Source organism: Pseudophryne corroboree, chromosome 1 (genome assembly GCF_028390025.1).
Source record: "Pseudophryne corroboree isolate aPseCor3 chromosome 1, aPseCor3.hap2, whole genome shotgun sequence".
Lineage (NCBI taxonomy): Eukaryota > Metazoa > Chordata > Amphibia > Anura > Myobatrachidae > Pseudophryne > Pseudophryne corroboree.
Window position 1 is genome coordinate 1,181,116,090 of NC_086444.1, and position 24,364 is coordinate 1,181,140,453.

The following is a 24,364-nucleotide window of genomic DNA, read 5'->3' on the forward strand; positions in this document are numbered from 1 at the left end:
AGGCCATGTCACTGGCAATTCTGACGAGTCCTCTCCTGCCTGGGATTCCTCCGATGCATCCTTGCGTGTAACGCCTACTGCTGCTGGCGCTGCTGTTGTTGCCGCTGGGAGTCGATGGTCATCCCAGAGGGGAAGTCGTAAGCCCACTAGTACTACTTCCAGTAAGCAATTGACTGTTCAACAGTCCTTTGCGAGGAAGATGAAATATCACAGCAGTCATCCTACTGCAAAGCGGATAACTGAGTCCTTGACAACTATGTTGGTGTTAGACGTGCATCCGGTATCCGCCGTTAGTTCACAGGGAACTAGACAATTTATTGAGGCAGTGTGCCCCCGTTACCAAATACCATCTAGGTTCCACTTCTCTAGGCAGGCGATACCGAGAATGTACACGGACGTCAGAAAAAGACTCACCAGTGTCCTAAAAAATGCAGTTGTACCCAATGTCCACTTAACCACGGACATGTGGACAAGTGGAGCAGGGCAGGGTCAGGACTATATGACTGTGACAGCCCACTGGGTAGATGTATGGACTCCCGCCGCAAGAACAGCAGCGGCGGCACCAGTAGCAGCATCTCGCAAACGCCAACTCTTTCCTAGGCAGGCTACGCTTTGTATCACCGCTTTCCAGAATACGCACACAGCTGAAAACCTCTTACGGCAACTGAGGAAGATCATCGCGGAATGGCTTACCCCAATTGGACTCTCCTGTGGATTTGTGGCATCGGACAACGCCAGCAATATTGTGTGTGCATTAAATATGGGCAAATTCCAGCACGTCCCATGTTTTGCACATACCTTGAATTTGGTGGTGCAGAATTTTTTAAAAAACGACAGGGGCGTGCAAGAGATGCTGTCGGTGGCCAGAAAATTGCGGGACACTTTCGGCGTACAGGCACCACGTACAGAAGACTGGAGCACCACCAAAAACTACTGAACCTGCCCTGCCATCATCTGAAGCAAGAAGTGGTAACGAGGTGGAATTCAACCCTCTATATGCTTCAGAGGTTGGAGGAGCAGCAAAAGGCCATTCAAGCCTATACAATTGAGCACGATATAGTAGGTGGAATGCACCTGTCTCAAGTGCAGTGGAGAATGATTTCAACGTTGTGCAAGGTTCTGATGCCCTTTGAACTTGCCACACGTGAAGTCAGTTCAGACACTGCCAGCCTGAGTCAGGTCATTCCCCTCATCAGGCTTTTGCAGAAGAAGCTGGAGGCATTGAAGAAGGAGCTAAAAGGGAGCGATTCCGCTAGGCATGTGGGACTTGTGGATGCAGCCCTTAATTCGCTTAACAAGGATTCACGGGTGGTCAATCTGTTGAAATCAGAGCACTACATTTTGGCCACCGTGCTCGATCCTAGATTTAAAGCCTACCTTGGATCTCTCTTTCCGGCAGACACAGGTCTGCTGGGGTTGAAAGACCTGCTGGTGACAAAATTGTCAAGTCAAGCGGAACGCGACCTGTCAACATCTCCTCCTTCACATTCTCCCGCAACTGGGGGTGCGAGGAAAAGGCTCAGAATTCCGAGCCCACCCGCTGGCGGTGATGCAGGGCAGTCTGGAGCGACTGCTGATGCTGACATCTGGTCCGGACTGAAGGACCTGACAACGATTACGGACATGTCGTCTACTGTCACTGCATATGATTCTCTCAACATTGATAGAATGGTGGAGGATTATATGAGTGACCGCATCCAAGTAGGCACGTCACACAGTCCGTACTTATACTGGCAGGAAAAAGAGGCAATTTGGAGGCCCTTGCACAAACTGGCTTTATTCTACCTAAGTTGCCCTCCCACAAGTGTGTACTCCGAAAGAGTGTTTAGTGCCGCCGCTCACCTTGTCAGCAATCGGCGTACGAGGTTACATCCAGAAAATGTGGAGAAGATGATGTTCATTAAAATGAATTATAATCAATTCCTCCGCGGAGACATTGACCAGCAGCAATTGCCTCCACAAAGTACACAGGGAGCTGAGATGGTGGATTCCAGTGGGGACGAATTGATAATCTGTGAGGAGGGGGATGTACACGGTGATATATCGGAGGGTGAAGATGAGGTGGACATCTTGCCTCTGTAGAGCCAGTTTGTGCAAGGAGAGATTAATTGCTTCTTTTTTGGGGGGGTCCAAACCAACCCGTCATATCAGTCACAGTCGTGTGGCAGACCCTGTCACTGAAATGATGGGTTGGTTAAAGTGTGCATGTCCTGTTTTGTTTATACAACATAAGGGTGGGTGGGAGGGCCCAAGGACAATTCCATCTTGCACCTCTTTTTTCTTTTCTTTTTCTTTGCATCATGTGCTGATTGGGGAGGGTTTTTTGGAAGGGACATCCTGCGTGACACTGCAGTGCCACTCCTAGATGGGCCCGGTGTTTGTGTCGGCCACTAGGGTCGCTAATCTTACTCACACAGTCAGCTACCTCATTGCGCCTCTTTTTTTCTTTGCGTCATGTGCTGTTTGGGGAGGGTTTTTTGGAAGGGACATCCTGCGTGACACTGCAGTGCCACTCCTAGATGGGCCCGGTGTTTGTGTCGGCCACTAGGGTCGCTAATCTTACTCACACAGCTACCTCATTGCGCCTCTTTTTTTCTTTGCGTCATGTGCTGTTTGGGGAGGGTTTTTTGGAAGGGACATCCTGCGTGACACTGCAGTGCCACTCCTAGATGGGCCCGGTGTTTGTGTCGGCCACTAGGGTCGCTAATCTTACTCACACAGCTACCTCATTGCGCCTCTTTTTTTCTTTGCGTCATGTGCTGTTTGGGGAGGGTTTTTTGGAAGGGCCATCCTGCGTGACACTACAGTGCCACTCCTAGATGGGCCCGGTGTTTGTGTCGGCCACTAGGGTCGCTAATCTTACTCACACAGCTACCTCATTGCGCCTCTTTTTTTCTTTGCGTCATGTGCTGTTTGGGGAGGGTTTTTTGGAAGGGACATCCTGCGTGACACTGCAGTGCCACTCCTAGATGGGCCCGGTGTTTGTGTCGGCCACTAGGGTCGCTTATCTTACTCACACAGCGACCTCGGTGCAAATTTTTCGGACTAAAAATAATATTGTGAGGTGTGAGGTATTCAGAATAGACTGAAAATGAGTGTAAATTATGGTTTTTGAGGTTAATAATACTTTGGGATCAAAATGACCCCCAAATTCTATGATTTAAGCTGTTTTTTAGTGTTTTTTGAAAAAAACACCCGAATCCAAAACACACCCGAATCCGACAAAAAAAATTCGGTGAGGTTTTGCCAAAACGCGTTCGAACCCAAAACACGGCCGCGGAACCGAACCCAAAACCAAAACACAAAACCCGAAAAATTTCAGGCGCTCATCTCTAGGAACCACTAGCCATACTTCACTTATCCTCCGTTTGCAAAATATCAGCTGATCAAATTATCTGTTTTACAAAAGCTGAAACACAAAAGTGGAACTAAATCAGCCTCTCTGCAGCCCCCCTGCTGCCTCTCTGAATCTCTCCTGCAGCCCCGCTGCAGCCTATCTGCAACCCCCCTGTATCCTCTCTGCAGCTTCTCTGCAGCCCCCCTGCAGCCTCTATGCAGCTTCCCTGCAGCCTCTTTGCAGCCCCCCTGCTGTCTTTCTGCATCTCTCCTGCAGCCCCGCTGTATCCTCTCTGCAATCCTCCTGTATCCTCTCTGCAGGCTTTCTGCAGCCTCTCTGCAGCTTCCCTGCATCCTCTCAGCAGCTTCCCTGCCGCCTCTCTGCATCCTCTCTGCATCCTATCTGCATCCTCTCTACAGCCCCTCTGCAGCCTCTCTGCAGCCCCCCTGCAGCCTCTCTGCAGCTTCCCTGCCGCCTCTCTGCATCCTCTCTACAGCCCCTCTGCAGCCTCTCTGCATCCTATCTGCATCCTCTCTACAGCCCCTCTGCAGCCTCTCTGCAGCCCCCCTGCAGCCTCTCTGCAGCTTCCCTGCCGCCTCTCTGCATCCTCTCTGCAGCCCCCCGCAGCCTCTCTGCACCAGTAATGGTGAGATTTTTCAGAGTGTGGAAAGTTAATAGATAAAAAACAGAAGCTGTATCATGTCAATTTGTATTGTATTAAACATGGAAGAGAACAGGGTTAACCCAGGCTGCTCTCTTTCCAAATTCCTTTCAGTTATGCTGGCTAAAATGCCCAGTTTAAAGGCTCATTTTGGAAGGCTAGAGACATAGCATACCTCCCAACTGTCCCGATTTTCGCGGGACAGTCCCGTTTTTTGGGGACTGTCCCGCTGTCCCACCCGCGGGCCACAGTGTCCCGCGGTGGGGGGGTCAGTTGGGAGGCTCTGTCAATCGCTGCTCTGCTTAGCAGAGCAGCGGTGAATAGACGCTGTGCGCATGCGCACAGCGTCTATTCAGTGGAGTCAGAGGGAGAGGGAGCATGCCAGCGGCTCACAGAGCGCTGGGCATGCCCCCCTCAGTGACGAAAACGGGGGCGTGGCTCGCGATCGCGGGTCCTCAGCGAAGCCATGCCCCTTTTCATAGACCACGCCCCCTTTTCGGGAGCGCGCGCGGCTTCGCCGCGCGAGTGTCACGCTCCTCAGGTAAACAAAGTTGGGAGGTATGGACATAGGGCGATATTTAATTCTTTCCGTCCCCTTCCACACCCGCTCTGTTTCTGCTGATGGCGGAGTAGCGAGGCGCCCAACCCTTTAGGCAGCTTAACCTGATTACTATGGGCGTGATATGCACGATAACAGGGATCACTTTAGAAAGGAGATTGGGCGTGATATATCATTTGAAAACTGCCCACAATATACTGTAAGCTTATTTTTCCAGCTGTACTTCTTTGGAAGTCTAGGTTTATCTTTTTTTCAGACTTTATATTGATTTCACTATATCAGTGACCCCACATTCTGTAGATTATTATTATTATTATTATTATTATTATTATTACTACCAGTTAATTACATAGCGCATGCATATTCCGTAGCGATTTACAGTTGACTATTCACATAAGTCCCTGACCTAGTGGAGCTTACAATCTAAGGGCCTCATTCAGATCTGATCGCAGCAGTAAATTTGTTAGCAGTTGGGCAAAACCAGGGCCCTCATTCCGAGTTGGTTGCTCGCTATCTGCTTTTAGCAGCAGTGCAAACGCTAAGCCGCCGACCACTGGGAGTGTATCTTAGCTTAGCAGAAGTGTGAACGAAAGCATCGCAGCATTGCTACAAAAAAAATGTGTGCAGTTTCAGAGTAGCTCCAGACCTACTCCTACCTTGTGATCACTTCAGACTACTAGACTGCGTTCGGCCAGCCACTCCCCCGTTTCCCCAGCCACTCCTGCGTTTTTATCTAGCCCGCCTGCGTTTTTACACACACTTCCCGAAAACGGTCAGTTACCACCCAAAAACACCCACTTCCGGTCAATCACTCAACGATCAGCAGTGTGAATGAAAAGTGTCGCTAGAGCTTGTGTAAAACTACATCGGCTTTTGTGAAAGTACGACACGCATGCGCAGTGCGCCCCATACGCATTTTTTGACCTGATCGCTGCGCTGCGAAAGAAAGCAGCTAGCGATCAACCCCCCCATGTGCACAGAACCAATATAACCCACCCAAATCTCCCCCCCCTGCAGTGCACATGGTTTTGCCGATTAGCTAACAAATTTGCTGCTGTAATCAGATCTGAATTACCCCCTATATTCCCTACCACATGTACACACACACACACCTACCAGTATATTTTTGGATTGTGGGCGGAAACCGGAGTACCCGGAGGAAACCCACGCAAACACAGGGAGAATATACAGACTCCACACAGTTAGAGCTGTGGTGGGAATTGAACCCATGACCTCAGTGCTCTGAGGCAGTAATGCTAACCATTACACCATCCATGCTAAAAATGTATAAATATAAATGCAGCCTAGCCCTAACCCTCCCTGCAAACTAGCCCAAACCTCCCGTCTGCAGCCTAACCTTATCCCCCTGCAGCCTAACCCTATCCCCCCTGCAGCCTAACCCTAAAATCCCACCTGCAGCATAACCCAATCCTCCCCTCACCACAGCCTAACCCTAACCTCCCGTCTGAAGCATAACCAATACTCCCCTCACCGCAGCCTAACCCTACCCTCCCGTCTGAAGCATAACCAATACTCCCCTCACCGCAGCCTAACCCTACCCTCCCGTCTGAAGCATAACCAATACTCCCCTCACCGCAGCCTAACCCTACCCTCCCGTCTGAAGCATAACCAATACTTCCCTCACCGCAGCCTAACCCTACCCTCCCGCCTGCAGCATAATCCAATACTCCCCTCATCGCAGCCTAACCCTACCCTCCCGTCTGAAGCAAAACCCAATCCACCCCTCGCCGCAGCCTAACCCTAACCTCCCGTCTGCAGCCTAACCCTATCCCCCTGCAGCCTAACCCTAAAATCCCGCCTGCAGCATAACCCAATACTCCCCTCACCACAGCCTAACCCTAACCTCCCATCTGTAGCATAACCCAATACTCCCCTCACCGCAGCCTAACCCTACCCTCCCGCCTGCAGCATAACCCAATACTCCCCTCACCGCAGCCTAACCCTACCCTCCCGTCTGCAGCATAACCCAATCCTCCCCTCATCGCAGCCTAACCCTAACCTCCCACCTGCAGCAAAACCCAATCCACCCCTCGCCGCAGCCTAACCCTAACCTCCCGTCTGCAGCCTAACCCTAACCTCCCGCCTGCAGCATAACCCAATACTCCCCTTACCGCACCTAACCCTAACCTCCCACATGCAGCATAACCCAATCCTCCCCTCACCGCAGCCTAACCCTAACCTCCCACCTGCAGCATAACCCAATACTCCCCTCGCCTCAGCCTAACCCTAACCTCCCGTTTGCAGCCTAACCCTATCCCCCAACTTAACCCTAACCTACCCTGCAGCCTAACCCTAACCTCCCATCTGCAGTCTAACCCTATCTCCTCCCCCACACAGACAGCCTAACCTCCTGCCTGCAGCATAACCCAATCCCCCCACCACAACCTAACCCTAACCTCCCGTTTGCAGCCTAACCCTATCCCCCAACTTAACCCTAACCTCCCCTGCAGCCTAACCCTAACCTCCCATCTGCAGCCTAACCCTATCTCCTCCCCCACACACACAGCCTAACCCTAACCACACCCCCCGGCAGCATAACCCTGTCTCTCCCCCCACACGTAGGCTAACGCTACCCCCCCCCCCCCGCATTCTAACCTTAACCCACCCCCAGGCAGCCTAACCCTAACCTCCTGTCTGCAGCCAAACCCTATACCCCTCCGCAGCCTAACCCTAAAATCTCACCTGCAGCATAACCCTATCCTCCCCCCACCACAGCTAACCCTCACCTCCCGCTTGCTGCATAACCCTACAACCAGTGGTGCAAGTAGAACAATTGTCTTATAGGTACTGTGTGCGCACGTCGAAGGCGCGCACAACGAAAAAGTGGGTGTGGCCAAATGCCACGTGGGGTTTGGCCAATGACAATGGGGGAGTGTTACACATATGGGGGGCCAAGATACACTTTTGACACCAATAGTGCTAGATACACATATGCCCCCACAGTGCCAGATTCGCCCCCACCGTGCCAGATATGCTCCTACAGTGCCAGATGCACAAATGCCCCATGGTGCCAGATGCACAAATGCCCCACGATGCTAGATACACAAATGCCCCCAGTAGTGCCATATATGCCCCCGGTGCCAGATACACCTTGCCCCAGAGTGTCAGATATACATTGCCCCAGAGTGTCAGATACACATATGCCCCCACAGTGCCAGATATGCCCCCACTGCGCCAGATACACATATGCCCCTACAGTGCCAGATATGCCCACACAGTGCCAGATACACATGCCCTCACAGTGCCAGATATGCCCCCAGAGTGCCAGATATGCCCCCACAGTGCCAGATACACATGCCCCACAGTGCCAGATATGCCCCCACAGTGCCAGATACACATGCCCCCACAGTGCCAGATACATATGCCCCCACAGTGCCAGATATGCCCACACAGTGCCAGATACACATGCCCTCACAGTGCCAGATATGCCCCCAGAGTGCCAGATATGCCCCCACAGTGCCAGATATGCCCCCACAGTGCCAGCTACACATGCCCCACAGTGCCAGATATGCCCCCACAGTGCCAGATACACATGCCCCCAGAGTGCCAGATATGCCCCCACAGTGCCAGATACACATGCCCCACAGTGCCAGATATGCCCACACAGTGCCAGATACACATGCCCTCACAGTGCCAGATATGCCCCCATAGTGCCAGATATGCCCCCACGGTGCCAGATACACATGCCCCCAGAGTGCCAGATATGCCCCCACAGTGCCAGATATGCTCCCACAGTGCCAGATACACATGCCCCACAGTGCCAGATATGCCCCCACAGTGCCAGATACACATGCCCCACAGTGCCAGATATGCCCCCACAGTGCCAGATACACATGCCCCCAGAGTGCCAGATATGCCACCATAGTGCCAAATACACATGCCCCCAGAGTGCCAGATATGCCCCCACAGTGCCAGATACACATGCCCCACAGTGCCAGATATGCCCCAGCAGTGCAATTTACCATTGTTGCTGCTGCCTGGGGCTGGCACTGACTTCTGCTGGGGAGAGGAGAGCGCACCACGCGCTCCTCCTGTCCCTCTCCTGCCTCAGTCCGGTCTGCTGAACTGGCGCCAGTCTGCGAGCCAATCAGGGCTCACGGTCCGACAGCAGCGGCTCCTGATTGGCTGCCGGTCTGCGAGCTCTGATTGGCTCGCGGACCGGCTCAGTGCACGCCGCCGCTGACACCCGCCACTGCCGGACTCGGGACTCGCAGGCAGGAGAGGCGCATGCTGCACTCTCCTCTCTCCAAGACCCGGTGTCTGCAAGGTGGCGGCCCAGCGGTACGGCGTACCTGCTAAGATTTTCTTACAGGTACGCCGTTCCGCCCCGTACCGCCATACTTGCAGCACTGCCTATCACCCCAACCTAACTCTAACCCCCCTTGCAGCCTAACCCTATCTTTCCCCTCCACAGCCTAACCCTAACCCCCCTGCAGCCTAACCCTATCATCCCCCCCGCAGCCTAACCATAACCTCCTATCTGCAGACTAACCCTATCCTCCCCTCCACAACCTAATCCTAACCCCCCATCTGTAGCCTAACCCTAACCTCTTCCTGCAGCCTAACCCTAACCTCCCATCTGCAGCCTAACCCTAACCTCCTGTCTGCAATCTAACCCTATCCTCTCCTCCAACCTAAACCTACTCCCCCTGCAGCCTCATCCTAACCTCCCGCTGCAGCCTACCCCTAATGTTGGCATTCTGACAACATCAGTATTTCACCTTCTGACATTTTGAGAATGTCACACGTCTGTCAACATTTTACTAATATGAACATCATTACTGCTGACATAGTGTCGACATTATGAATTACGACATTATTTTTGTTGTCATTTTGTCTACAACCCTTACAACTACAGGTTGCATTATGTGCTATCAGTCATTAATAAGAAAGGAATGCTGAACCACAAGCACCAGCATACCCTCCAGTCAATGGGTGTCAGCATATGCTAGGACATGTATTACCTGGAAATGCCTTCGCTGCTAAGGTCACTGCAAGCCGCAGACACTGAGTGATGGGATCTTGTAGTGAGTGGACATGTTTCAGGTTTGTGTTTCTCTCATTGGATAACAGAGATTGGAGAGTTTCTTGCTGAATATGATCTATCACAGAATATTATAGTGTCCCATAAGGTGAAGAAGGGTTTGGGGGGCTTTAGGTAAATAAAAATTGAATTGATGGGGCAGCACGGATGGTGTAATGGCTAGCGTTACTGCAGTGCCGTAACTAGGCATTTTAGTGCTGTGTGCAAGAAACGACATTGGCGCCCCCCCATGTAAGACAGGGGCAGTGCGCGCCGTAGGCGCGCAAAAAAGATATAGGGGCGTGGCTTCATGGGGAAGGGGCATGGTCACAAAATAATAGCAATTCATACTACGATGCACAGTAGTCTCCATTATTCAAATTACGCTGCACAGTAGCGCCACTACACCAGGTAGAGCCCCTTTTATACATTACAGCAGGCAGCGTCCCCCTTTTTACACATTGCAGCAGACAGTCCCCCTTTTTACACATTACGGCAGACAGCGTCCCCTTTTTACACATTACGGCAGACAGCGTCCCCTTTTTTACACATTACGGCAGACAGCGTCCCCTTTTTTACACATTATGGCAGACAACGTCCCCCTTTTTTACACATTACAGCAGACAGCGTCCCCTTTTTACACATTACGGCAGACAGCGTCCCCCTTTTTACATGTTACGGCAGACAGCGTCCCCATTTTTACACAGTACAGCAGACAGCGTCCCCCTTTTTACACATTATGGCAGACAGTGTCCCCTTTTTACACATTACAGCAGACAGCGTCCCCATTTTTACACAGTACGGCAGACAGCGTCCCCGTTTTTACACATTACGGCAGACGGTGTCCCCCTTTATACACATTGCAGCAGCCAGCGTCCCCCTTTTTACACATTGCGCCAGCCAGTCCCCCTTTTTACACATTGCGGCAGCCAGGCCCCCTTTTTACATATTACGGCAGACGGTGTCCCCTTTTTTACACATTGCGGCAGCCAGTCCCCCTTTTTACACATTGCGGCAGCCAGTCCCCCTTTTTACACATTGCGGCAGCCAGGCCCCCTTTTTACACATTATGGCAGCCAGTCCCCCTTTTTACACTTTGCGGCAGCCAGGCCCCCTTTTTACATATTACGGCAGACTGTGTCTCCCTTTTTACACATTGCGGCAGCCAGTCCCCCTTTTTACACATTGCGGCAGCCAGGCCTCCTTTTTACATATTACGGCAGACGGTGTCCCCCTTTTTACACATTATGGCAGACAGTGTCCCCGAGAGAGAGAGAGAGAGAGAGAGAGAGAGAGAGAGAGAGAGAGAGAGAAGAGAGAGAGAGAGAGAGAGACTTACCATCTCCCCGCTGACAGGCTCCTCGTGCTGGCAGCTCTCTTGGTGCAGGCATCGGACAAGGAGAAGGAGGGAGGGGGACTGGAGCCGCAGCAGCGCTATTTCATTGGTAGTAAGCGCCGCTGCAGCAGTCGCCTCTCCTTCCGTATTGGCTGCCCGGTGCTGCTGTGGATGCTGGGATGGAGGAACCGCATCCCAGCATCCACAGCAGCGCCGGGCAGCCAATACGGAAGGAGAGGGGACTGCTGCAGCGGCGCTTATTACCAATGAAATAGCGCTGCTGTAGCTCCAGTCCCCCTCCCTCCTCCTCCTCCGCTGCCCGGCGCTGCTCTCTCCTCCATAGCGCGGCGGCGGCGCACACAGCAGAGGCGGCATGTAATGAGTCAATTTGACTCAATACATGCCGCTGGCCGTGCGCCCTCAGGGCAACTGCGCTGTGTGCCAGGTCCACTTGGCACACACGTAGTTACGGCCCTGCGTTACTGCCTCACAGCACTAAGATCAAGGGTTCAATTCCCACCATGGCCCTACCTGTGTGGAGTTTGTATATTTTCTCTGTGCTTGCGTGGGTTTCCTCCCACAGTCCAAAAATATACTGATAGGTTAATTGGTTCCCTGTGATATGCACCCTTTTGCCCAGCTCTCTCTGCCCCTGGCAGAGAAAGCTGAGCGGGGACCCGGCAGAGTGATTGGCTATGAGTATCCAAGCTGATCACAGTGTAAAAATAAAAAATGAATTAAAAAAAGCTGATGTCTGCTGCTCCGGTGAGCTCTGCCGGGCGCCGGGTCCCCCCTATGCTGCAATGTGACCCCGGTGCAGTAAAGTGACGCTGCAAAACGGCAGCGCACTTTACAGCACCGGGGGTCACAGCGCAGGAGAAGGACCCTGGGGGGTTGATCGGGCGGCGGACATTGGGGTATTTTTTTACGAAAAATAACCCGATGATGCTGCGAAGAGGTATCGCAGGGACAGAGCTTGACCGCATGCTTTGTTCCTGCATGCAACAATTTATACTTCCCTGCAATGTAATCAATTATCGCAGTGCGAGTTTGGGCGATTTTATCACCTGTCATCTGCATCCTGGATGCGGATGGTGATAAATAGGCCCCTATGTACTGCTAGGATGTATTAAAATATACAAGCAGGGGCAGGGGCTCCAACAGGAGCCCATCAATGCAATGTGTAAAAGTAAAGTGATCGCAAATGGGATCACTTAATGATCAGTTTCCGGGACCGGCCGCGCTACTGCAGAGGGCAGAGAGCAGGGATGGACTGGGGGCCGAAACTGGCCCTGGCATGTGCCGCAAAAGGGGGTGCGCTGACATTATCAACGGGGGCGTGCTGCGAGTCAAGGGGTGTGGACTCGCGGCACGCCTCCTTTTCCATGATATTTTTTGCAGTCCACCATAATTATATTCAGGGGATCCTTATTTCAGGCACCTGAAAATATTCTTTGATACCCTACTCTGCCAGGGTTACAGCACACTGGTAATAGTGTGACAGGTCAAAGATTTTGGGTGGGACAGAGCTGAGCATTGCGAATAAGGGGCAACCGGAATATGCTAGAGCCTGGTGCCCCGATCCACCTGTTTTAGTAGGAACCGGCCCAAGCTATCTTTTTAATTAAGTATTGCTGGGGCTTTTCCCACTATTTTTGCATGCTGGAAATCCCAACAAAATGAATGGGTCATTGAAATGAATGGGAAAGGCTGTGTGCTGCTCTGTATTCACTTTTTTTTTGGCTCAAAGACAACAGTGACAGTGGGCACCTAGCTGAGACACCTGCAGTGAAAAAAAAAAAGACATTGATTTCACCAATTAATAATTTTTAGTGTTATGTCTTCTATTAACAGTATCCTGAGAGGCGGGAATAAGAGAACAGGTTTCGCAGGCGATAAATAATTATCCCCATTAGTGATTGCAGTGTTCTCCTCTGAGGGGCTAGAAGGACAACTGGAAACTAGGTTGTATGTTGTAAGTTTAATCAGGAAACGTGACCCTGGGTGCATGTACCACAGTGTTCTGCACAGAAGATCTAGGACGTTTAGCAACTACAGATGTTGTCCAGAGATGAGTTACCCAAAAGTAATATCTCAGGTTGTCCCAGACACGATATCTCTGAAAGCATTTCTCAAGCACAGTTCTTTGGTGGAACTACCAGCGTTGCACGGGGTAGTTGCCATGTGATGCCAAGTCTAACAGATCCCCTCGATGTTCACCGGAAGGTTTGGGCTTTGCTGCAGGGAGTCCAAAGATTGTGACTCTCAGATTAATTATGTAAATGTAGCGCACCTGCTGCTATAAGAGGATAGGGAAAGACCGCCGGCCACCGGGTCAAGTAAGCAGTGTTGGACTGGGGTATGAAGGACCATCACTACCTCCTCTCACCGTCCCATCAGAGCAAGCGCAGTGAACCCAAAACAGGTTTTCCAGGGATGATGGGCCGCATTGCCCTTCAAGAAGAGCTGCTTGCATCACGTTGCCTCAAGATAACCTGAATTACTTTTGGGAAATCATTGTCTGCATCTGGTTGTGGATATTTTGCTGCTTTGTGTGCGGAACAGACATCGTGATGAAGTCACCAAAATGTCTGTTCCGTCAGTTCGGGATCGTGCTCTGCAGCCTGTGATGGTGATTTCACGGCTGCATGATATCAGGTCTGTTTAGTACCAACTAGGCCCTATCCGGGGACTGCCAGCTGGCGGCACAGGCCTGCTGATGAGTGATACCCTGTAATGTTGTAAAATCCACAAATGACACATGGATGACCCCAAATGTAGCAAGCGGCTCTGCAGACAGCACACTCTGTAATGCGACTTCCTGACATGCAAACACATAACAGGCTGTTTTTAAACAATGTCAGATATACACAGTGCATCTGTTTGCAATATGTTGACAACTATTTACAGCCACCGTGCGGTAAAGAGGTTGCAGAACACTTTGTTGCATAAGATCCTCCATGTGACTAAAGAATGAATCCTCTATTTTTATAGTTTTATTTGGATATATGAAATGCTGCTGCTGTTACTCAGAGCCGGTGAGCCAAATGTTGCTAGGGGTCATGCAATGTGTGTTCCTCACTCGCTAGCGTGACTTTTTCACCCCAACAGTGATCCAAGAGCAGGCAGCCCTGTGGCTACACAGATAAGACAGTTACGGGTGAACCTGAATTATCAGGCTTGGAAGAACAACCTGTTAGGAGTAGGAGTACAGGGTTTGTTTAATTAAATAACTCAATGGGAGGATTTACCGTGCGGCGCAGAGGCCCGCTGTGATGCCACAAAACTGCACTTGCATCCTGTTCGGGCTTAATGGCGTACACGTCAAAGTGGCAGCTCCAGAAGGTGGTGCTGCAGCACAGTCCAAAATTCAAAAAGTGGAGACACACCAACTGCCAGTGAGTCCCGGCCGGCGGTGTGTGGCAGTGTTTGTGGTGGCAGTTGGTGTGGCTCTTCTATTTGAATTTTGGACTGCGCTGCAGCCTCGCCTCTATAACTGCCACTGGTGGGGAGTTGCCAAATCCGTTCTGTGCTGATGGAAAATTCTCTGCACAGGACATTCATACCTGACCCCACCTATGTGCCTGATGATCACAGAACGATGCTACACTGACACTGGAGGTCCCAGAACGATGCTACACTGACACTGGAGGTCCCAGAACGAAGCTACACTGACAAGCGTGGTCCCAGAACGAAGCTACAGTAAGACATAATTACCATGTGCAAGGGCGTTTTAACAGAGGAGTGTGCCCACTCCTCTCCATCGCGCAGTAGACTATGGCATTGTGCCATATTTATAGCATACGTGAATCACTGTGAAAATGGCCGCCGCTCCTTATTCCCAGGGACATATCTACAACATATACATGAATAACTGTGAAAATGGCCGCCGCTCCTTATTCCCAGGGACATATCTACAACATATACATGAATCACTGTGAAAATGGCCGCCGCTCCTTATTCCCAGGGACATATCTACAACATATACATGAATCACTGTGAAAATGGCCACCGCTCCTTATTCCCAGGGACATATCTACAACATATACATGAATCACTGTGAAAATGGCCGCCGCTCCTTATTCCCACGGACATATCTACAGCACATATGTGAATCACTGTGAAATGGCAGCCGCTCCTTATTCCCAGGGACATATCTACAACATATACATGAATCACTGTGAAAATGGCCATCGCTCCTTATTCCCAGGGACATATCTACAGCACATATGTGAATCACAGTGAAATGGCCATCGCTCCTTATTCACACGGACCTATCTACAGCATATCTACAGAACGTGTGCAAATCATTGTGAAAATTGCCGCCAAACAATTTTCCCAGTGATTTATGTCACCAGCACCAACCACCGTGGAACTCCGGAGGGGTAAGTATAGTTATATGACTAATGGGTGTCCATTGTGGGGCACCCCTGGACCCAGGTGTCATGTGCACCGGTCACAATGCATCTATTATAGAGACGCTAATACACCAGCCCCATGTTTGGAGCAGGCTTACCATTAGAGTTTGGCGTCCAATATGAGTGATTATGCGGTGGAACAGATTATCGAGGAGAGTGGGGCACTGTGGCCAGCGGTATCGGATAAGTTAGAAATAATATGTGGGGCAATTGCACTTATTGACACCCCCCTCACAGATCTGCTCCTTATTATGTGTCTGAGCTCATAGCACTACAGTGATACGCCTGAGACTCTCTCATAATACGCCCATAAGACTGGCCATATCGGCATGTCCGCATAGCCACCTCCCGCTCACCTATCAATCTCCGCCCAGGAATAAATTTTCAAGACATTACAGAGGCCGTGCATCTCAATCCGCAAATGCAACTCTTGGACTCTGCACGCACGGACTCTGGGAACATGGACTCTGGGTGCATGGACTCTGGGCGCATGGACTCTAGAAACAGAGAATCTGGGTGCATGGACTCTGGGTGCTTGGAATCTGCACATGGACTCTGGACGCATGGACTTTGGGTGAATGTACTCTGGGCGCATGGACTCTAGGCACAGAGAATATGGGCACACAAACTCTGGGTGCATGGACTCTAGGCACAGAGAATCTGGGTGCATGGACTCTGGGCACATGGACTCTACAAACAGAGAATCTGGGTGCATGGACTCTGGGCACATGGACTCTGGGCACATGGAGTCTGTGCACATGGACTCTGGGCACATGGAGTCTGGGCACATGGACTCTGGGCACATGGACTCTGGGCACATGGACTCTACAAACAGAGAATCTGGGCGCATGGACTGTGGGTGCATGGACTCTGGGTGCTTGGAATCTGCACATGGACTCTGGGCGCATGTACTTTGGGAGAATGTACTCTGGGCACATGGATTCTAGGCATAGAGAATATGGGCACACAAACTCCGGGTGCATGGACTCTGGGTGCATGGACTCTAGGCACAGAGAATCTGGGCGCACGGACTCTGGGTGCATGGACTCTGGGTGCATGGACTCTAGGCACAGAGAATCTGGGTGCATGGACTCTGGGCACATGGACTCTGGGCACATGGACTCTGGGCACATGGACTCTAGGTACAGAGAATCTGGTCGCACGGACACTGGGCACATGGACTCTGGGCACATGGACTCTGGGTGCGTGGACTCTAGGTGAATGGACTCTGGGTGCATGGACTCTAGATACAGAAAATCTGGGAGCATGGACTCTAGATACAGAAAATCTGGGAGCATGGACTCTAGACACAGAGAATCTGGGCGCACGGACTCTGGGTGCTTGGAATCTGCACATGGACTCTGGACGCATGGACTTTGGGTGAATGTACTCTGGGCGCATGGACTCTAGGCACAGAGAATATGGGCACACAAACTCTGGGTGCATGGACTCTAGGCACAGAGAATCTGGGTGCATGGACTCTGGGCACATGGACTCTACAAACAGAGAATCTGGGTGCATGGACTCTGGGCACATGGACTCTACAAACAGAGAATCTGGGTGCATGGACTCTGGGCACATGGACTCTACAAACAGAGAATCTGGGTGCATGGACTCTGGGCATATGGACTCTGGGCACATGGAGTCTGGGCACATGGATTCTGGGCACATGGAGTCTGGGCACATGGACTCTGGGCACATGGACTCTGGGCACATGGACTCTACAAACAGAGAATCTGGGCGCATGGACTGTGGGTGCATGGACTCTGGGTGCTTGGAATCTGCACATGGACTCTGGGCGCATGTACTTTGGGTGAATGTACTCTGGGCACATGGATTCTAGGCATAGAGAATATGGGCACACAAACTCCGGGTGCATGGACTCTGGGTGCATGGACTCTAGGCACAGAGAATCTGGGTGCATAGACTCTGGGCACATGGACTCTGGGCACATGGACTCTGGGCACATGGACTCTAGGTACAGAGAATCTGGTCGCACGGACTCTGGGCACATGGACTCTGGGTGCGTGGACTCTAGGTGAATGGACTCTGGGTGCATGGACTCTAGATACAGAAAATCTGGAAGCATGTGTAGCCCCGTAAAAATAAATAAATGTTAAAGAGGAGATACATGATGATCTCTGTTCCCTGAGGCTTACATTAAATATATATATATGTAGCTATATATATTTATATATATATAAACTAGTTATCCAATGCTTGTGTACATATATGAACTATATACTATAATTACTGCCTTTGTAAATATATGAAATATATTCACATTGTTTGATGTAACCCTTGTCCTGTATATATATATATATTTGGGGGTTGTTGGTGGTGAACGGGGATATTGAACATTAATGTGTTAAACGGTACTGTGGTACGTCGGCACGAGCAGGAGTAGATTGAATCTTCCAGAAGCTCTCGTGCTGACTGATATGTGCCCGGATTGAGAGAGCCGTTAAGGGAAGCTCGAGGGAGAGCGGGAGAGAGAGCCGCGAGGACAGAGAGACTCTGAGGAGATCTGCGTGCGGCTGAGGTGAAATACCGGAGGCGCTGTGTAGTCCGGCGTCGGAGCCCACCCGTGCGTCCACCGAGGCAAAGAGATAGAGCGGAGGGTGTCCGAGGAGAGTGACGGGACGGAGCTGCTAGGCGGTACACAGACCGCATTGACCTTACCTGAAACGGAGCGTCGGTGGGGTTCAAGGAGCTGACTATCCCTGACGGAGCTGCAGAGGAGAGAGGACGGGACAGTCTTGGTAAATCTTCCCCAAGGTACGCCTTCAGGGAGGCGGCCACGGAGTGTGTGACCAACCGGAGCCGTGAGTGAGTACATAAGGGAGGAAGTGGGAGGCATATTCTATCCCTCCATATAAGGACAAATACTGCCCAGCATAGACTGAGACATAGAAGGGCAGCTAAATGAAGGGAAATTAGCACAGTGTATCCTATTATCCCCTTCAGCAGCGGTCTCACATTGACTGTAATATGTATTATATGATATATTCTTCAGCAGCAGACTCACCATGCATAGGCAAGTGCCTTATCATAGAATATACTTAAGCTGACTCCCTATCTCAGTAACCCTGTTTACAGAGAATTATTGCTGTACAGTATAACTTGAGAGCTTACAACGAAGCGTTGGCGTATAGAGCTTATATGAGACATTGCATATAGCGAGGACACACTGCTCCGTTAAAGAATAAAGGGGATGCTGAGGAAATTGCAGCCCGATGACACACTGCTCCGTTAAGGAATAAAAGGAATGCTGAGATAATTGCAGCCAGTTGTATTAGTTGAGTGACTTTTAGGAAGAGCCTCAAGAAAGGGGTGTTTGCTCCAGAGATGGGGGAGGAGAGCCTGCATTGATTGATATTAGGTGATTATCGAGGATAAATATCTTCTGGAAATGGACTAATGGTCACCAATATTATATGGGAAACACCATTGTGACACTTTATAGAAAATGTCATATTAAAACCAGAGCGTGAGGAGAACAAGGATAAGGAAAGGAGTATACCCCGACACCATACAGACTAGTTTATAATATTGCATCCTCTCACTGAGAAATCCACCATAAGGTTGAGTGTCAGAGATAGACTTTAACTTGAGGATCTATTAAACCTGGCATTATTGAGATAATGTTCCTCATCTTTGGTCTCTCATTTCTACAGCTAATTTGAAACAACCGAGAGATCTTCCATATAGGTGGAATATTATATAGCGAGGACGAGATTAAAGAATGCTATAAAACAGCAAAGGAACATTATATATAGACGGAATTTAGTATGCCAGGAAATTTCTAGTGTCATAAGAGGCATATGGGCTACTGGTAACATTTCTTTTCTTCGACGACTAACCATCCACACGAAACTCTCAGATCGGATATCAACCGTTATATAATAGTGCTCTAATATATTGCTATTAGTGGATGTAGACAAGATACTCAGGAGGAAATTGGAGAGCATAAGTGTCCCTACCGCTTACCTGGTACTCAGGAAAAGGATATAGATTCAAGTTCCTATACCTCGTCAAAGGCATATGTATGATAGAAAGTAAATTGGGCCCCAACTGTGCACCAACAGTCCCCATATGGTATACCATAACAGAGAACGGTAATATACAGTGGGTAATATAAGGTTACTGACTAAAGATTCATAACCTAGCTTTATAACATTCAGTAATAACTAGTTTTTTTTTTGTATTGCATGCACGGTAATCTTTTATGTATAGTGAAATGATATGGTAACGCATAGGGTAATGTTATGAATTGTTTCAGTTAACTAAATATTATCATCTTTGAGAATAAACAATAATATTCATATATGAGGTGATTTATATTAATGAATACTTACCGGTGAAGTGGAGAACATCTTTGGTAAACGAAAGAACAGCCCCTGCAAGAAATAAGGTGACATTAAGGTAAACAAACACTTTTATCAATTACCCCTCTGAATACAGTATATGTATATCTCATTACTGGTAAAGGCTTTCCCAAGCGAGCCGCTGGGGGGAATAACTATTGCTTGGGTGGAGGCACTCTGTTCAATTGAAATCGTAACCTCTTTAGTGTATTATTAGGGTGCAAAGGAGGGTTACACATGGACTCTAGACACAGAGAATCTGTGCGCACGGACTCTGGGTGCATGGACTGTGGGCACAGAGAATCTGGGCGCATGGACTGTGGGTGCACGGATTCTGCACATGGACTCTGTGCGCATGGACTCTGTGCGCATGGACTCTGGGTGCTTGGACTCTGCATGTCCACTCTGGGTGCACGAACTCTGGGCGCATGGACTTTGGGTGCACGGACTCTGGGTGCTTGGACTCTGCACGTGCACTCTGGGTGCACGAACTCTGGGCGCATGGACTTTGGGTGCACGGACTCTGGACGCATGGACTTTGGGCGCATGGACTGTGGGTGCACGGACTCTGCACATGGACTCTGGGCGCATGGACTCTGGGTGCTTGGACTCTGGGCGCATGGACTCTGTGTGTCTGGACTCTGAGCACGTGCCCAGTCAATAAATATCACTCACTGCATCTGATTCAGAATGTGTCCAATATGTTACTATAGTATAACAAACGATAATCATTACAGGCATCAGCGATGTCTGAAGAATCCACCTACGGTTCTACACAGAGGGGGTCATTCTGAGTTGATCGCTCGCTAGCAGTTTTTAGCATCATGCAAACGCTATGTCGCCTCCCACTGGGAGTGTATTTTAGCTTAACAGAAGTGCGAACGAAAGGATGTGCAGTTTCAGAGTAGCTTCAGACCTACTCAGCGCTTGCGATCACTTCAGACTATTCAGTTCCTGTTTTGACGTCACGAACACGCCCTGCGTTCTCCCAGCCACGCCTGCGTTTTTCCTGGCACGCCTGCGTTTTTTTCGAACACTCCCTGAAAACGGTCAGTTGACACCAAGAAACGCCCTCGTTCTGTCAAACACTCTGCGGCGGACATTGAGAATGAAAAGCATCACTAGATCTTGTGTAAAAATACATCGGCTGTTGTGAAAGTACGTTGCACGTGCGCATTGCGCCGCATACGCATGCACAGAAGTGCCGCTTTTTCACTTAATCGCTGCGCTGCAAACATTTTTATCTAGGGATCAACTCAAAATGACCCCCATAGGGTCCTCCAGGCGGGGTACAATACAACAGCAGGGCCTGCAGCCGTCAGCACTGGATATACACAGTAAGGGGTAACTGTTGTTTAATATAACATCTAGAAAAAAGAGAAGGGTAGGGAAAATTATCACTTATTTGGAGACCCTCCACCCTTTTCCATTAAATTCTTTGAGGTGAGATTCATGTTGTGTTGCGTAAATTTCCATGTTACGGATATTTACACTTCAAAGGAACCCGGCCATTTGTCCTCTGACATCAGAGCCTGGTATTTCACTAATGAACAGATCTGCGTCTGAGGATCTTCCAACCTGCGTTCTGCAGTGAATAAGCCTTTTATATGGAAATATCACAGGAAATGCCACCCCCCAGACCGTACACTGTTTTCATGTTACCAATTAAGAGAAAATAAATAAATAAACGTGATTCAAAGACAATAAAATTATCCTGAAAATGGGAAAGAAAAAACAGCAGCAAGAAGGTCACGCCATGCGAGCAGAATTATCCCATTAAACAGTCTTCAATGGAAAAAGTGTTTGTTGTTTTGGAAGAGTTTCCAGTGACTGTTTTGGGTACACATAGTGCTGAGGAGGGCACCCATGTCTTTCCATGCAACATGCGCGGACATTCCAATCTACGTCATTCCCCTTTCCACATTCTCTTGGAAGCCTTATACTAATCATTCCCTGACATGTGTCAGTGTTCCTAATTGAGGAAATGGTTTTGTAAGATATTGAATTCTCAGGCACTGAACAGAACACACCAGAAATGACACATGTGGTGGATGAGCAGATTCTTTCTCACGATTCCTTACAGGGGAGGGGAAGATGGTAAGTTCCAAGGTAGGTTCAAAAGGACAAGATCCCAAATATGGAAGTCTTCTCACACATACATACTTTCAGCTTGGCTAGACACCTGTATACCTTATTTGTAGCAGTGGCGGTTCCTTTGTACCTAAAGCTACACCACATCCTGTCACCTGTAATAATACCTACTGTGACCGGAGACCCGGCACACAGGACAAGCTCATGGCATAGTCGCCATTTTTTAAACGGCCGCATTGGCGCTAGATGCCATATACTGTAAATATATAGGTAATAATGTGTTTTAACAAGTTGTATTCAATGCGCATGGCACAGTAGGAGAATTATGGGAACCTGTGTGTAAATGCATGGCTGACGCATTTATAAGAAATGTTTAAGGTACAATATATTGTTCTAAAAGATTTTGACATTTGGGAACAAATTGCCCTTGGGGCATTCACACATAGGAATTTATAAGTTACATAATTGTTGAGGTTGAAAAAAAGACAAATGTCCATCGAGTTCAACCTGTATTTGTTTTTTTTTTATATTAATTAAATGCTGTATCCTTTGATATTTTTTTCCGCTAGGAATTTATCTAATCCATTTTTAAACTTATTGATTGAGTCCACCATTACTACATTCTCTGGCAGAGAATTCCAAATCCTTACTGCTCTAAGGGTGTGTACACACGGTGAGATGTTTTCTTTTCTATATAGTCAAAATCGCAAGAAAAGTTAGTGCAGATCGCAAGGTGAAAGTCACCTTGCGATCCCGATTCGATCCCGATGCGCGGTCCCGCCAGGTCGGCATCGCTAGAAAAGATAGACTGTGCAGGCAAGTCAATCCTTGCTAGATCGGTGTACTATCTAGTTCATCTCACATGTCAATGACATCTCACATAAGCCAGAATCTCACATAAGCCAAAATCGTAAGCACACATAGTCCATATCTCAAGAAAAGTAAAAATCTGTGCTATCTGGGCTCCGGGGAGTTCAAGGGAAATCGCAAATGAAAATCGGGCGTAGCAAGGATCTCACCGTGTGTACACACCCTTACTGTAAAGAACCCTTTTCTCCTTTGTGTATGGAATTTTTTTTCTTCTAACCACAGGGGATGTCCTCGTGTCCTATGTAGTGTTTTTTTGATAAACAAATCGTTTGATAAATCCTTGCATTGTCCCTTAATGTATTTAAAAATATTAATAATGTCCCCTCTCAGTCGCCTCTTTTCCAGTGTAAACAAATCTAACCTTTTAATTTCTCCTCATAATTCAGTGCCTCTAGCCCCTTAACCAGTTTGGTGGCTCGCCTCTGAACCTTTTCGAGTTCCAAGATATCTTTTTTACAGTGAGGTGCCCAGAACTGTACACAATATTCCAGGTGTGGCCGCACCAATGATTTATACAGTGGTAAGATTACACTCTCATCCCTAGTCTCTATTCCCCGTTTTATGCATGCTAACAGCTTATTTGCTTTCGTTGCTGCATTTTGACATTGCGTACTGCTAATAAGTTTATTGTCGATGAGCACCCCCAGATCTTTTTCAACTAATTATTTATTTATTAACAGTTTCTTATATAGCGCAGCAAATTCCATTGCGCTTTGCAACTGGACACAATTAGATGACAAAACTGGGTAAAAACAAACAGTCATAGAGGTAGGAGGGCCCTGCTCGCAATCTTCATTGATACACAAGGATAGGTGCTATTTATTGCATAATTGTCCACTAGATTGTAAATGTTCTTGGTGGGCTGCATGATATCACATCACAGCAGTGATGAACCAGGGTCAGGAGGGAGGGAGAGTGAATAAAGAAAATATGTGGGGGATGTGTGGACTGTACAGTGGGGATATAATTGGATAGGAAAGCTATGAATGTAATGTGAGTGGTTCTGGAATTTGATAAGCTTGTCTGAATAGGGGAGTTTTCAGGGAACGCTTGAAGGTTTGAAGACTAGAGGAGAGTCTTATTGTACGTGGTAGGGCATTCCACAGAGTGGGTGCAGCCCGAAGAAAGTTCTGTAATCGTGCATGGGAGCAAGTAATGAGTGTGGATGAGAGACGTAGATCTTGTAGAGCTAAGGGGTCAGGTTGGGAGATATTTTGAGATAAGCGAAGAGATGTATGTTGGTGTAGTTTGGTAGCCTTGTGTGTAAGTAACAGTATTTTATATTGAATACGGTAAAATACAGGTAGCCAATGGATGGACTGACATAGTGGGTCTGCAGACAAAGAACGTCTAGCGAGGAATATTAGCCTTGCAGCTGCATTCAGAATGGATTGTAATGGCGAGAGTCTCTTCTTAGTAAGACCAGTAAGAAGACTATTGCAATAATCAATGTGGGAGATAATGAGAGCATGAATTAGGGTTTTAGCAGTGTCTTGTGTAAGGTATGATCGGATTTTGGATATGTTTTTTAGATGCATGTAACATGATTTTGACACAGATTGAATGTGTGGAGCAAAGGACAGTCTAACACCTAGGCAGCGAGCTTGTGATGTAGGGTTGATTGTAGAGTTCTCAACAGTGATAGAAATATCAGGTTGGTAACTACTATTGGCCGGTGGAA